The sequence below is a fragment of the Hyla sarda genome, chromosome 7 (genome assembly GCF_029499605.1).
Source record: "Hyla sarda isolate aHylSar1 chromosome 7, aHylSar1.hap1, whole genome shotgun sequence".
NCBI classification, from domain to species: Eukaryota; Metazoa; Chordata; class Amphibia; order Anura; family Hylidae; genus Hyla; species Hyla sarda.
The window spans coordinates 218,702,104-218,718,146 of NC_079195.1; the positions used below are offsets into that span (position 1 = coordinate 218,702,104).

Genomic DNA, 16,043 nt, shown 5'->3' on the forward strand with positions numbered 1-16,043 from the left:
ATGTTCGGTACTGGCGCAGTACAGACAAAGATTTTCTTCCCTACGGCGAGTCCTCTCTTCCTGGGTCAGGCGAGACCGATCCACTTGCATAGCCTCCTTTTTTCTCCCCTTCACTTTTCTTATTTTCACTAAGTCTACTCTGATCAGAGAAATGTCCACGAAAACACCACCCATTTGTTTAGTAAGATCACTCAAGGATTTAGAATTGTTCTGGATTTCGGTGAGTATTTCCTCTAGTACTGTCAGAGATGTTACTGATGAGTGTCACGATTCGGCTAGCTGGATGTGGATCCTCTGTGTCAGCGAGGGATTAGCGTGGACCGTGTCGGTGGACCGGTTCTAAGATGCTACTGGTATTCACCAGAGCCCGCCGCAAAGCGGGATGGTCTTGCTGCGGCGGTAGCAACCAGGTCGTATCCACTGGCAAAGGCTCAACCTCGCTGACTGCTGAGAAGGCGTGGGACAGAAGGACTAGGCAGAGGCAAGGTCAGACGTAGCAGAAGGTCGGGGCAGACGGCAAGGTTCGTAGTCAATGTGGATAGCAGAAGATCTGGAAACACAGGCTTTGGACAACACTAAACGCTATCACTGGCACAAGGCAACATGATCCGGCAAGGGAGTGCAGGAGAAGTGAGGTAATATACACAGGGAGCAGGTGGAAGCTAATTAGGCTAATTGGACCAGGCACCAATCATTGGTGCACTGGCCCTTTAAATCTTAGAGAGCTGGCGGGCACGCGCCCTAAGGAGCGGAGCCGCGCGCGCCAGGACATGACAGCCGGGGGCCGGGACAGGTAAGTGACTTGGGATGCGATTCGCGAGCGGGCGCGTCCCGCTATGCGAATCGCATCCCCGCCGGCAATGTCAGTGCAGCGCTCCCGGTCAGCGGGTCTGACCGGGGCGCCGCAGAGAGAGGAACACCGCGAGCGCTCTGGGGAGGAGCAGGGACCAATGTGTAACAATGAGTATATAGATAAAACATGATTATATAGATAGAACATGAAAAGCTATACAGCTGTAATGCAATACATGAAGATATGAAACTATGAAATTATGAGGTACTTAGCTTGCAAATTTGGCGCCAAATAGTGTTGACCGTCCCACCACGGTAAGGTGACCTCATTCTGGGACGGACCCTACACTATGAATATGCCTCTGTGTGAATAGATCAGGAGGCATTGCAAGGCCTGAAACATCCAAGGCACCTTATATACACCTAATAGAGGTGGGTGGGGTGCAGGAGCCAACATGGAGGTAGCCACTCCCCCGTATGTGTAATACAACCAAAGGATAAATTGGACAGCACTATTGATCCAAACTATTGTAAAAACCTGGCTTACAGGTGCAGGCTGCTGGGCTAAATATACAGCAACAGGAGAATACAGCAGCACACTGCTAGCACAAAGATATAGATGAAACATGAGTATATAGATAGAACATGAAAAGCTATACAGCTGTAATGCAATAAATGAAGATATGAAACTATGAAATTATGAGGTACTTAGCTTGCAAATTTGTCGCCAAATAGCGTGGACCGTCCCACCACGGTAAGGTGACCTCATTCTGGGACGGACCCTACACTGTGAATATGCCTCTGTGTGAACAGTACAGCAGGCATGCAAGGTCTGAAACATCCAAGGCACCTTATATACACCTAATAGAGGTGGGTGGGGTGCAGGAGCCAACATGGAGGTAGCCACTCCCCCATATGTGTAATACAACCAAAGAATAAGTTGGCCAGCACTATTGATTCCAAACTAATGGATAGACCTGGCTTACAGGTGCAGGCTGCTGGGCTAAATATACAGCAACAGGAGAATACAGCAGCACACTGCTAGCACAAAGATATAGATGAAACATGAGTATATAGATAAAACAGGAGTATATACCGTGGTGGGACGGTCCACGCTATTTAGCGCCAAATTTGCAAGCTAAGTACCTCATAATTTCATAGTTTCATATCTTCATTTATTGCATTACAGCTGTATAGCTTTTCATGTTCTATCTATATACTCATGTTTTATCTATATACTCATGTTTCATCTATATCTTTGTGCTAGCAGTGTGCTGCTGTATTCTCCTGTTGCTGTATATTTAGCCCAGCAGCCTGCACCTGCAAGCCAGGTCGTTACAATAGTTTGGAATTAATAGTGCTGGCCAACTTATTCTTTGGTTTTATATATATATATATATATATATATATATATATATATATATGCAATACATATAAACTGGAGCACACACGTACATCTGATGTTTCCTATTTTCCTCACCTTACTTGTCAGCTTTGCTTTTGTAAATGTTCCATTTTACTGCTTGAGGCCTAGGCAAAGCAGCCCCATTGTCACTCCCTGATCCCTGAGAAGGATATATGGAGTAAATCATTGAGCGGGGAAGGGGTTAAATACAAGAGACATTCCCTCTATGCAAAATGTTTTATTTTTACTTATATAATTTTAATTGTACTGTACAAAGGTACCGTATTTTTCACCGTATAAGACGCACTTTTTCTTCCCCAAAACTGGGGGGGGGGGAAAGTTGGTGCGTCTTATACGGTGAATACACACCTATCGCGGCGGTCCCTGCGGCCATCAACGGCCGGGACCCGCGGCTAATACAGGACATCACCGATCGCGGTGATGCCCTGTATTAACCCTTCAGACGCTGCGATCAAAGCTGACCGCCGCGTCTGAAGGAAAAGGGATACTAACCCGGCTGCTCAGTCGGGCTGTTCTGGACCGCCGTGGTGAAATCGCGGTGGGCGGTCCTGAACAGCTTACAGGACCTTACCTGCCTCCTCGGTGTCTGCTCCGTGCCGGGATCCCCTGCTTGTCCGGCGCTCTCCTTTGACGTCATCACATCGTCGCGCACGCCGTCCCGTCATCCAATATGAGCAGCGTGTGTAGCGACGTGATGACGGCGACGGAGAGCGTGGATCCCGGGGAAGAAGACGTCCGGAGAGTCGGGGACACCACGGGGACACAGCGATGGAGCGACATCCAGGGCAGCGTTGACGAGTCCGGAGCGGCGGGGACACGTGAGTATTACCTCCTATCCAGTGGTCTTCAACCTGCCGTTGGCTGTCCGGGCATGCTTGGAGTTGCAGTTTTGCAACATCTGGAGGTCCGCAGGTTGGAGACCACTGTTGGGTTCAGAATCTTAATTTTTTTAGATTTTGAACCTATAAATTGGGTGCGTCTTATACGCCGGTGCCTCCTATAGGGCGAAAAATACGGTATATTAGGCCTCAAATTCCTGTTCATGACCAACTTGCCCCCACACATCTCTGACCTGGTCTCCTAATACCATACCTCACATAATCTCCGATCATCTGAAGACCTCCGCCTGTGCTCTCCCCTCACCTGCACCCTATATAATCGCCTTCAAGACTTCTTCTGTGCTTTCCCCTTACACTGGAACTCTCTACTCTGACACATCCGGCTCTCACCCACCATCAAGACCTTCAAGAGCAACCTGAAGACCCATCTCCCATCTCTACATGAAAGCCTTTGACCTTCAAAAACCCTGCTGTCCCTGCACTATGAACGGCTGCGTCCCCACCTACTCACAGATGACCAAACGACCCCCTCACCCACTGTTTCTCTTCTCTCTCCTTGTAGATTGTGAGCCCATGCAGGCAGGTCCCTCTCCATTCATTGTTTAATGACTAAATTACTTCTATATAAAAATCTTATCCCTTCCAGTACTTACCAGCTGCTGTATGCTCCAGAGGAAGTTATTTTCTTTTTGAATTTCTTTCCAATCTGTGGCCACAGTGCTCTCTGCTGACACCTCTGTCCATGTCAGGAACTGTCCAGAGCAGGAGATGTTTGCTGTGGGGATTTGCTGCTGCTCTGGACAGTTTCTGACACGGACAGTGGTGGCAGCAGAGAGCACTGTGGTCAGACTGGAAAGAACTACACAACTTCCTCTGAAGCAAACAGCAGCTAATAAGTTCTGGAAGGATTAAGATTTTTAAATAAAAGTGATTTGCAAATCTGTATAACTTTCTAAGCACCCCTTATCGCTGTGTTGTTTAGCTCAGTTCTGGCCATGTTGCCTCACTTTTACATTTCTTTTTTATGTTTTTTTTTTTTTTTTTTTTAGAACGTTACAGGTCAGTTCTCCGGCTTCAGTAAATTAATTTAAATCCAACTCTGAGGTAGCGGAATTAGATTATAAGCCTCTCTGTGGCCAAGATAAATGTGGATTAATAAACATTCTTTGATCGTTCACATTCTAATGCAATAATACTATAGCCAGCTATAAAGTAAAGGTTAATAAAAGTAACTACTGTGTATAGAGAGACATCTTATGCATGACAAGTATTTCAAGTCTCTTAGCAAGACAAAGTATGGGCTCAAGATGCCATAAATTAAAGGGGTTATCCAGAAAATGTTTATATATATATATATATATATATATATATATATATATATATATATCTCAACTGGCCCCAGAAAGTTAAACAGATTTGTAAACTTCTTCTATTAAAAAAATCTTAATCCTTTCAGAACTTATAAGCTGCTGAAGTTGAGTTGTTCTTTTCTAAGTGCCCTCTGATGACACCTGTCTCGGGAACTGTCCAGAGTAGAAGCAAATCCCCATAGCAAACCTCTTCTACTCTGTGCAGTTCCTGAGGCAAGCAGAGATGTCAGCAGAGAGCACTGTTAACAAACAGAAAACAACAACTCAACTTCAGCAGCTGAGAATTATTGAAAGGATTAAGATTTTTTAATAGAAGTAATTAACAAATCTGCTTAGCTTTCTGGAGCCAGTTGATATAAAAAAAAGTTTTTCCCTGGAATACCCTTTTAAATAGGTACAGGGCTCCCTGTTTGGAAACCCACTGCCAGAAAGCGTCTTTTCCCATTCTACATTTATAAAAAAAAGGATGCTAAAAATGCACACACCCTTCATTATAATTAGAGATGAGCGAACTTACAGTAAATTTGATTCGTCACAAACTTCTCGGCTCAGCAGTTGATGACTTTTCCTGCATAAATTAGTTCAGCCTTCAGGTGCTCCGGTGGGCTGGAAAAGGTGGATACAGTCCTAGGAGACTCTTTCCTAGGACTGTATCCACCTTTTCCAGCCCACCGGAGCACCTGAAGGCTGAACTAATTTACGCAGGAAAAGTCATCAACTGCCGAGCCGAGAAGTTCGTGACGAATCGAATTTACTGTAAGTTCGCTCCTCTCTAATTATCATAAGAAGCGGCACGTTCTAGTCTACATTTCCACTCGATCTAGATTTCAAAAAAACCCCAGTCTGAAGAGGGAACGTTCTTCAGAATTACTTGAGCGCAGTACGGACTGAGGGATTTTTTTTCAACAGATGCATAAAACAGAACAAAAGCCGAGACCCAGATAAGAGGTAAAAAAAAAAAAAAAAAATTAAAAAAAAAAGTCTTTTATTTTCTTTTTTTTATTTTAGCTTAAACAGAAGCAGACTTTATTCTCCTCATTTCAATAATTCCTTTGCACTGCAGTTTGAAAGAAGTCTGAACCCCCAGCTCCTAAGCAACGCCGACTATTGGCTGCGCCAGCAGAAACTCAAGTACTGTAATTCGCTTTAAACTGTTTAACGACAAGAATAACATGTAACCACCGCATAACAGACACGACAGGAAGCTGCTGGCTTAACACAGTGATAAAGTTTTTTAATCAAATCCTAGAGCCGGCTGCTTTAATGCTAAGAACAGACAATGAGCAGTCCCCGAAGAGGCAGGAGAAAGAAAAAAAACGAACGTCAAGTGCACTTTAGGGGGAAAAAGTTCATTTATAGAACACTATCGACCGGGAGACGAAAAAAATAAAAAAATTTAAAAAAAAATGTAAGAGAATGGAGAAAAAAAAGGGAGTTTGTGAAACCTGATCATTGATTCAAAAATGATTTCAATTTTTTTTTTTTTGAAAAATAAGGGATCGCTCCTCAATACTTCAAACAACGGGGGGGGGGGGGGGGATTGAGTTTAGTTCATTTTTTTTAATCAAGCTACAAGATTTTCATTTCTGTAGCATGCCACAAAAGAATCATTAGATAATAAAAAATAAATACATATATATATATATATATATATATATATATATATATATATATATATACAGTATATGTTAATGTGAAAAAATGTAATATAAAAATAAAGGAAAAGAGAAACAAGGTTACAATTAGCTGAGGTATTTATATATATATATATATATATATATATATATATATATATATATATATATATGGATATATATATATATATATATATATATTTATATTATGTTCCCTGAAAACCATTCTGCCTAATATGTGTGTCTCCTGTGGCCCCTGTTGTCTTCTCCAGCTGCTTGATATTCTTTGCCATCCTTTCCTCCCCTTGCCTACATCTCCCAGCAATCATTGCAGCTCTGCCCTGCCAGCCAGATCACTCTCTCAGAGCAGCCCCCACCCTCCTGCTTTGAGAAGCAGAGAGAGATTCAGTGTCTGATTGGCTGAGACCATACGCACACTTCCCAGTTCTCAGCACTAAAGAGAGCATGACTTGTCAGTGCAGGGCAGAAACCACATGGTCTGTGTCTCTCAGGAGGGTGGGGGCTGCTTTCTGAGAGGAATTTGGACAGAGACAGAGTTAATGGCTGTAAAAGGCCATTTACTCTGTCTCACTCACTTCATGCATGTGACAACCGAAAAGGGGAAACTCCTCTATAAAGCTAATGAATGATATTTAGACAATTAAATTTTGGTTGGTGAGAGGGAAAGGATGGGCTATGGGTTCAGTTCCCATGAGACTTATGAGACTGCTTTGGATTTGCTAATTTCTAAGTAGTAAGAATGTGGAGTCTCTAAGAAGGAAATCCTAGAGCCGGCGGCTTTAATGCTAAGAACAGAAAATGAGCAGTCCTTAAAGAGGCAGGAAAAAGAACGTCAAGTGCACTTTGGGGAAAAAGGTTTATTGACCCAGAGACACAAAAAAAAAAAAAAAAAAAATCTAAGAAAACGAAAAAAATAAAAGTGAGAAAAAAAGGGGAGTTTTTGAGACCCGATCCTTAATTCGAAAACGATTTCAAAAAGGAAATAAAAAGATGTTTTTGAAAAATAAGGCCGTTCCTTCAAGGATGGAATTGCTCCTCAATACCAGAGTGGAGAACTTCAAATAACAGGGGCGAGTTTAGTGATCTGAAGATGGAGAACGTTTTTTTTTTTCTTCTTCTTCCTAAAGAATAAAAATAACGAACGAAGCCTGTCTACGGATGTCGCTATTATTTTATTTTTTTATTTTTTTTTATATTTCACAAAGAATCGAAAGCTTTTTTATTTTTTTCCCTTTTCTATTATCATTTACAGAAAGGACTTTTACCACAAAGAATTTTTAACAAGCTACAAGCTTTTCATTTCCCAAGATGCCGGGTAAAGAGTGTCCTATATTGTAGACATCTTCTTTGTGTCCCTGTTTAGCGCGGACTGAAAAGAGTCAATATATATATATATATATATATATATATATATATATATATATATATATATATATCTAAAGAATAAAAATATGAAAAAAATAAAGGCAAAGAGACACAAGGTCACAATTAGCTGAGATTAATGAGACTTCATTGGATTTGCCAATTTCTAAGCAGCAGGAATGTCACGTCTTTGAAAAGAAAGTATGATATTGGCATTATATGCACATTTTATGGATTTGTTTTACTGTATTTCTATATTAAACACTGGTATATACATTATTTATACAGTAGCTGAAGAGGTCGTCTGCTTTTAACAATCAGTTTTTTTAGGCTCTCTGAAGCTGGTTGAATAATCTCAGTGAGATAAAATCTGCAAAGCAGTCTGGCAGGAATAATGTTATTTTCCAGCAGTGCCTCCGCAGGACAAGTGAGGCATTACATGGTGTCAATTGAAATGAATGAGTTATTCATGTACCGTATTTTTCGCCGTATAAGACGCACTTTTTCTTCCCCAAAACTGGGGGGGAAAAGTCGGTGCGTCTTATACGGCGAATACACCCCTATCGCGGCGGTCCCTGCGGCCATCAACGGCCGGGACCCGCGGCTAATACAGGACATCACCGATCGCGGTGATGCCCTGTATTAACCCTTCAGACGCGGCGATCAAAGCTGACCGCCGCGTCTGAAGGGAAAGTGACACTAACCCGGCTGTTCAGTCGGGCTGTTTGGGACCGCCGCGATTTCACCGTGGCGGTCCCGAACAGCCCGACTGAATAGCCGGGTTAGTGCTTACAGGACACCGGGGGGGACCTTACCTGCCTCCTCGGTGTCTTCTCCGTTCAGGGATCCCCTGTATGGCCGGCGCTCTCCTTCCTCGTCGTCGGCGTGCGTAACGACGTGATGGCGGCGACGGAGAGCGAGGATACCCGGCCGGCAGCAGAGACGTTCCAGAGCGACGGGGACACGGCGACAGCGATGGAGCGACATCCAGGGCAGCGGTGACGGGTCCGGAGCGGCAGGGACACGTGAGTATCACCTCTTCCTGCCAACGGCTGTCCGGGCATGCTGGGAGTTGTAGTTTTGCAACATTTGGAGGTTCGCAGGTTGAAGACCACTATTGAGTTCAAAATCTTAATTTTTTTAGATTTTGCCCCTAAAAATTGGGTGCCTCTTATGCGCCGGTGCGTCCTATAGGACTAAAAATACGGTAATTCATTTTCAAGTACTTACCAGCCTCTACCTTTGTGAATCTCACAATGTGGCTGCCATGGATGTCGGGCAGCATGGGTCACACAGTCACCTAGAAAAGAAAGGATGGAGCCATGAACAGACAAGAACCTTTAACCCCAGATAGACCTGGCTTGTTTGTCCATTTTACTTTGTCCTATTGTACGGCATCCTCAGCTCTGCTACATCTTTATTTCTAAACCTTGGCGCGTCTAACTACCCTCTTGAACAACCCACCACTTCACTTTACATCCAATTGGTCTTTGGTCTGATTCTCCACCTGAGTCTCATACTAAAAAACATAGCCCCTATTCACAGAATAGGGGATAGGTTTTAGATTGCGAGGGGTCTGACAGCTGGGGCCCCCGCAATCTCCTGTATGGAGCCCCGGCTCTTCCCGGAAGCCACGTGTCATGACCCCCACCGAAAGCAGGGGCCGCCACGTCCACTCCATATACTGTATCTCTATGGGAGAGCTGAAGATAGCAAAACTGCTTTCCCATAGAGATATATGGAGGGAGTGTGTCTCCGCTTCGGACGGGGGTCGTGACGCTCCGCTCCCGTGGGGAGACGGGGCTCCATACAGGAGATCATGGTGGGGCCCAGTAGTCATACTACCCCTTACCCCACGATCTAAAATGTATTCCCCTGCGGAAAGGGGATATGTTTTTTTAGTAAGACATATTTCCTTTAACATTATCCAGGTGATAAATCCCCATGTTACCAACCGAGAACCTCAACGCTAACCAAAGCTATGGATTAAGGGACTGCGGCTGGACAGATTATTGATATCTGGTTGGGTGATTGCAGAAATGGGACCACTACATCCTCAATGCATTCAGAAACCTTTCAGACCCTTTCACTTTGTTTTATATCTTATTATGCTGCCGCCTAGAATAAAAAAGATCTATTTTGCCCCCATCATTCTGAACTCAGTACCCATAAAAAATTAGCAAATGTATTAGAAATAAAAAAAATTCACATGGACATAAGTATTCAGACTCTTCCCATTTCTCTTGATCATCTCTGAGATGTTTCTCCACCTCGATCGGAGTCACCTGGGGTAAATTCAGCTCATTGGACAGGATTTAGGAAGACACAGCCCTGTCTACTGTATGTACGGTCCCACAGACGACAATGTATATCAGAGCAAAAACCAAGCCATGAGGGGGGAAATAACTGCCTGTAAAACTCACAGACGGAATTGTATCTGATTTAGAGAAGTGGACAGAAATATTGCTGCTGCACTGAAAGAGCGCAGCGGCCTCCATAATTCTTATATGGGAGAAGATTGGAACAACCAAAACTCTTCCTACAGCTGCTGCCCCCACCAAACTAATCACGTGATTGGTAGGAGAGATGACCAAGAACCCAATGGTCACTTCGGCTGAGCTCCAAAGATCCTGTGTGCAGATGTGAGAAGCTTATATGTCACCCATTACTACAGAGTGGACAAATAGAAGCCTCTTCTTAGTAAAAGCCATATGAAAGGTTTACAAAAAAAAGGGGTTTACTAAAAAAAAAAAAAAAAAAGCCCTATAAGGACTCTCGGACTGTGAGAAACAAGATTATCTCGTCTGATGAAACCAAGATTTACATTTCTGGCCTCAATTATAAGCTTCAAATCTGGAGGAAATCAGGCACTTCTCCTCACCTGGCCAATACCATCCCTACAGTGATCATGGTGGGGGCAACATCATGTCTGGAGGAGACCAGGCACTGCCCATCACCTGCCCAATACCATCCCTACAGTGATCATGGTGGGGGCAGCATCATGTTTGGAGGAAACCAGGCACTGCCCAATACCATCCCTACAGTGATCATGGTGGGGGCAACATCATGTCTGGGGGAAACCAGGCACTGCCCATCACCTGCCCAATACCATCCCTACAGTGATCATGGTGGGGGCAGCATCATGTCTGGAGGAAGCCAGGCACTGCCCATCACCTGCCCAATACCATCCCTACAGTAATCATGGTGGGGGCAGCATCATGTCTGGGGGAAACCAGGCACTGCCCATCACCTGCCCAATACCATCCCTACAGTGATCATGGTGGGGGCAGCATCATGTCTGGGGGAAACCAGGTACTGCTCATCTCCTGCCCAATACCATCCCTACAGTGATCATGGTGGGGGCAGCATCATGTCTGGAGGAAGCCAGGCACTGCCCATCACCTGCCCAATACCATCCCTACAGTTATCATGGTGGGGGCAGCATCATGTCTGGGGGAAACCAGGCACTGCCCATCACCTGCCCAATACCATCCCTACAGTGATCATGGTGGGGGCAGCATCATGTCTGGAGGAAACCAGGCACTGCCCATCACCTGCCCAATACCATCCCTACAGTGATCATGGTGGGGACAGCATCATGTCTGGAGGAAACCAGGCACTGCCCATCACCTGCCCAATACCATCCCTACAGTGATCATGGTGGGGGCAACATCATGTGTGGAGGAAACCAGGCACTGCCCATCACCTGCCCAATACCATCCCTACAGTGATCATGGTGGGGGCTGCATCATGTCTGGGGGAAACCAGGCACTGCCCTTCACCTACCCAATACCGTCCCTACAGTGATCATGGTGGGGGCTGCATCATGTCTGGGGGAAACCAGGCACTGCCCATCACCTGCCCAATACCATCCCTACAGTGATCATGGTGGGGGCAGCATCATGTCTGGAGGAAACCAGGCACTGCCCATCACCTGCCCAATACCATCTCTACAGTGAAGTATGGTGGGGGCTGCATCATGTCTGGGGGAAACCAATCACTACCCATCACCTGCCCAATACCGTCCCTACAGTGATCATGGTGGGGGCAGCATCATGTCTGGAGGAAACCAGGCACTGCCCATCACCTGCCCAATACCATCTCTACAGTGATCATGGTGGGGGCAGCATCATGTCTGGGGGAAACCAGTCACTGCCGATCACCTACCCAATACCATCCCTACAGTGATCATGGAGGGGGCAGCATCATGTCTGGGAGAACCCAGGCACTGCCCATCACCTACCCAATACCATCCCTACAGTGATCATGGAGGGGGCAGCATCATGTCTGGGAGAACCCAGGCACTGCCCATCACCTACCCAATACCATTCCTCAGGAAAAAAAAAGAAACTTGATCAAGCACTTTATTTGTAAATCAATGTAAACCAATTGTTCACACTATAGTGTAACTGGGACTGGTTATCTGGACGCGTTTCAAGCGAATCCCTGTTCTTTATCATCCCTACAGCGAGTCATGGTGGGGGCAGCATCATGTCTGGCTGTCTGGCATACTGGGAGTTGTAATTTAGCAACAGCTGGAGATCCTCAGTTTGAAGACCACTGCTATACTGTTTAGTCCTCTCTGGCCTGTTTGCTGCAGACGGTCAGGAGACTGAGACAGCTGAGCTGGCTGTTTTACCTAATTTGTGTAACTCTATTATGCGGTAGTCAAGGGTCAGTTTGACCAGTTACGAGTGAGAACCTATGCTTGGAAATATTTTAATAGATCTGAAATACATAGAAGAGTTTTAGTTCCCAAAGTCCTGGCCTTCTACTTTGAAGTTCTAAACGACAGACTCAGCTCTGCTACAACGTTTGTAGTTAAAAGGCAAATAACATAATGTCCAACAGGAAGGAAACGTATTGTCTAAGTAAACAATATCGGTTGATCAATCTGTATCAATCAATTGGACAAGTAAACTTACACAAGGAAGGAAATCAGGTTCTTCTATTTAAAGCTCCAGGATGACGCTCGCCTCTCAGGCCGACATTTCTGGCTTCCTAGTAATAATCGTGCTCCACTACCTCTTAGTGCTCAATCGATGACTTTGCATTGTCATTAGCTAACCTCATGGTCCGCTGCAACAATCCATTTGCTTTTTCCATATAGATTTGTACCTGGAGATTTATTGTTTGACTTTTTGCTCTCCATCTTTAAGTGATGTAAATTGATGATGGTTTTGGAAGTCGCATTGATTATTATTAGTATTTGACTCTATTATAGTTAATTGCAAACTATTGGACGAATGTACTTTAAAATGTGGTTTTGTCATCTCAATGAAGTGGTGACCTGCTTTACTGCCTTTTGCAGCTCTTCTATTTTCTTTTTCATCAGGGGTTAACTGACCATTCAAGCATTAGGGTGTATTGGTGACACCAAGGGCTGTCCTCGGGCATCTCTGCTGTCCATTGTCTGACCTGTTATACTGTGATATTTTTTTTCAGTTATGTTATGTATTAATTTATGCTCTGTACCTTTAAAGGATTATAGAAGAGTGATCAGGTGACTCGGAGACCCCAATGGGGGACCCCAAACCTTGCCCTAATGTAATGTGGGGGGGGGGGGAGAGTTCAGTTGGAGTGTAAGTCCATTCAGAGTCAGAGTAAAGGAGAGTGTGTTCCAGCTAGTGAGCTAAGGTTCTGTGAGTAGAAGCCTAGGGAGAAGAAAACTACAAAATATGACAGCCACGCCAATCTCAGAAAAAACAAACATGCACAGGTGATTGTCAAAGCCTGGGGGTAAGTAAAACTCTTGGGGAAAATATCTTCTTCAGTCAGTCAAGTCTTTCAAGGTATCGTGTAGGTTAACGGTGCCCTGGCGTCACAAACTGATCTATACACAGTCAGTAGTGGTAGTTGCCACAATTGCACACAGTCAGTAGTGGTAGTTGCCACAATTGCATTTGCAATATATGACTGCAGAATAAGCCAAAAAATTAACAAATAAGTGATACACATTCCTGAAATGCATTTTAAATATATATTAAAACTAAACTAATAACACACAAACTTTTGCACTGTTCATTATTTGTATGTAGAACTTTGAGTAAACATCCACAGTACAGAGAGAAAATATGCAAAACCCTTACAGTGTACATGTTTTATGAAAAATAACTATAGTGCAGTATACAAAAAGAAGTTCGCGGCTGCGCACTTTGTCAAAAAAATTGAGGCTCTTAGCACAATTTTTGATCAAAATGTGTCCCCATCCACCACGTAGAGGTGGCCTTGCTTGATGGGACCCTAACACACGAAGGCTAGGTTTACACTTATTAATTTTTTTTTTTCTGTCAGTTTTTGGAAAACTGTCACTGCAGTTTTTGAACCAAATTCAGAAGTGGATCCATAAGGAAAGAGAAGTGTAAGTCCTGCCTTTATGTGTCCTATTCCTTTTGAATACATTTCTGGCTTTGGCTCAAAAACTGCAGTGGCAGTTTTCCAAAAACAAGTGGAAACCTAGCCTTACTCTACTCACCTCTGCTGGGCATATAGCCTCTGACTGGGTAAAATGCAGGATCCACTTTTAATATAAAATCCTCCGTTGAACAGGAAGGAAGTGGTGCAGGGCTAAAGAGAGTAGCCACACTGCGGACGATTTTCTTTTTGCTTCACTGTACATTTGATCGTAAAATTAAAAGTGTCATAACAAAATGCAATTGTTTGTGAAAAAAACTAAAAAATACAAAAAACAAGCCCTCATATGGCTCTGTAGATGAAAAAATAAAAGAGTTATGGCTCTTAAAAGATACCTGATCCTCCAATACAGTTTTTAACTATATGAAAAGCACAAACTAAAGCACTGTCCAAGTCTTTTACTGAGAACTTTGAGTAAACATCCATAGTGCAGGGGTAAAAAGGTATACAAACCCTTACAGTGTATAGTATAGTGTAATTTTTCTAAATTACCTTCATTTTAAATCCAGTGGAGGTGCCATTGCCCCCACTTTTCCCTGCTTTTACTTCTATATTGGGAAACTTTCCACTGTCTTCATAGCACCTGTCTCCAGCACGAGACCTCAGTGTAATGTAATTCTACAATGCTGGGAAAGGATACTATGGAGACAGAGCGAGAAGTTCAGTTTCCTAATGCACAGTTAAGCACTATTTCCTCCATCTTCCCACCACAAATGCCTCAATCCTCCCCGTTCAGTGTTACCTATGAGCAGTTGGCTTACAGAGGGTCCAGGACTCCAGCTGAACTGAGGGTCCTCTCATGGAAGTGTCCAAAGTTGTGGGAAGTACTTGCTGCAGTAATGTGGACTCCAGCGTCCTCTCTGTACACCGGCTTCTCGTGACACTGACACTTCCCTTCAGGAGGGAAATTCCAAAAAACTCAGCCAAACACTGCCCTATTTGCCCACTGCTGCGTGGCGGCACCCCTGTTGGTGTATTATGGCACCTTGGTTAGGACCTGCTATAGTATAAGTTCATGTGGCTTCTTTGGACCCTTGGGGAGATATAACCTAGTTCTTGCTGTCCCCATCTTTTTAGGTATTAGGTAGCAAGGAATGAATCTTGTCTTCCGAAGAACTTCATTCTTAGCAAACATGGAAGAGCAGAGGTGGAAACATAAACCAGGACCTTATGTCCTGGATAACAAATCACGGGGGGCTCAATGTTACTCTTCTGGGATGGCATCATACTCCCTGTAGATTGAATTCTGTCTTAACCCTGTGATAACCTGGACATGTAGCCGAGGAGATCATGGCAGGTCCCAAGTAGGGATCAACCAATATCGATTTTTTTTAGGGCCGATACCGATAATCTATGGAGGTTAAGGCCGAAAGCCGATAATTTATACCGATATTCCGGTATAAGTTATCGGCTATTTATTCTCCTTCCCCCGGCGGCGCCGCTGCAGATCATTGATTTAAAGCGGGCACTTTAAATCAATGAACTGCAGCGGCTTTTGCGGTGCCAGAGACCGCCGCCGCCACCCGCATCTCTCCCCCTGCCTGTCCTGGGGTCCTCCAGAGTCCAACCCCCCCTATCCTCTGGCCAGAGACCGCCGCTGCCCGCTTCTCTCCCCCTGCCTGTCCTTAGTCCAACCACCGCCGCTGCCCCATTGCCTCCCCATTCCCGGTTTTATAATTACCTGTTCCCGGGGTCCGCACTTCTTCTGGCTCCTGCAGCGTCCTGAGCTGTCACTGTGCGCGCTGACGGAGACGTCGCGTTGAGGACATGATTCATCATTGCACAGCGCACAACGTAACACAGGACGCCGCAGAAGCCAGAAGTAGCGCGGACCCCGGGAACAGGTAATTATAAAACCGGGGATGGGGGAGGAAATGGGGCAGCGGCGGCAGCGGTCTCTGGCCGGGGCGGTGCGGAGTGGTGGGGGGGGCGGTGGTGGGTGCACTGCGGTGGGGGTGGGGGGTGGTGGCGGTGCAGATGGAGGGGCATTATTGGATTATCGGCAAGGCAATTGCCTATACCGATAACGTCCAAAATCATGAATATCGGCCGATAATATCGGCCAATCCAATAATCGGTTGATCCCTGGTCCCTGATCCCTGGTGTTCTCGGTTTGTAGGTGACCTCTATTAGTCTTCATTGATCTCCGAGGCATCTCCTAAGATGGGGAACACAATAAGTTATC

General features: G+C 44.8%; 1 long non-coding RNA gene across 1 annotated transcript in view; it reads right to left on the minus strand.

Annotated features, from left to right (window-relative positions):
- Positions 1 to 2,290: 2,290 nt before the first annotated feature.
- LOC130283349 (uncharacterized) overlaps positions 2,291 to 16,043 on the minus strand; it is a 33,403-nt gene continuing 19,650 nt past the window's right edge. Inside the window, exons 2-3 of the long non-coding RNA XR_008846667.1 lie at positions 8,675 to 8,744; positions 2,291 to 2,357 (exon numbers count right to left, since the gene is read on the minus strand). This is a non-coding gene — a long non-coding RNA (uncharacterized LOC130283349). The remainder of the gene's footprint in view (positions 2,358 to 8,674; positions 8,745 to 16,043) is intronic.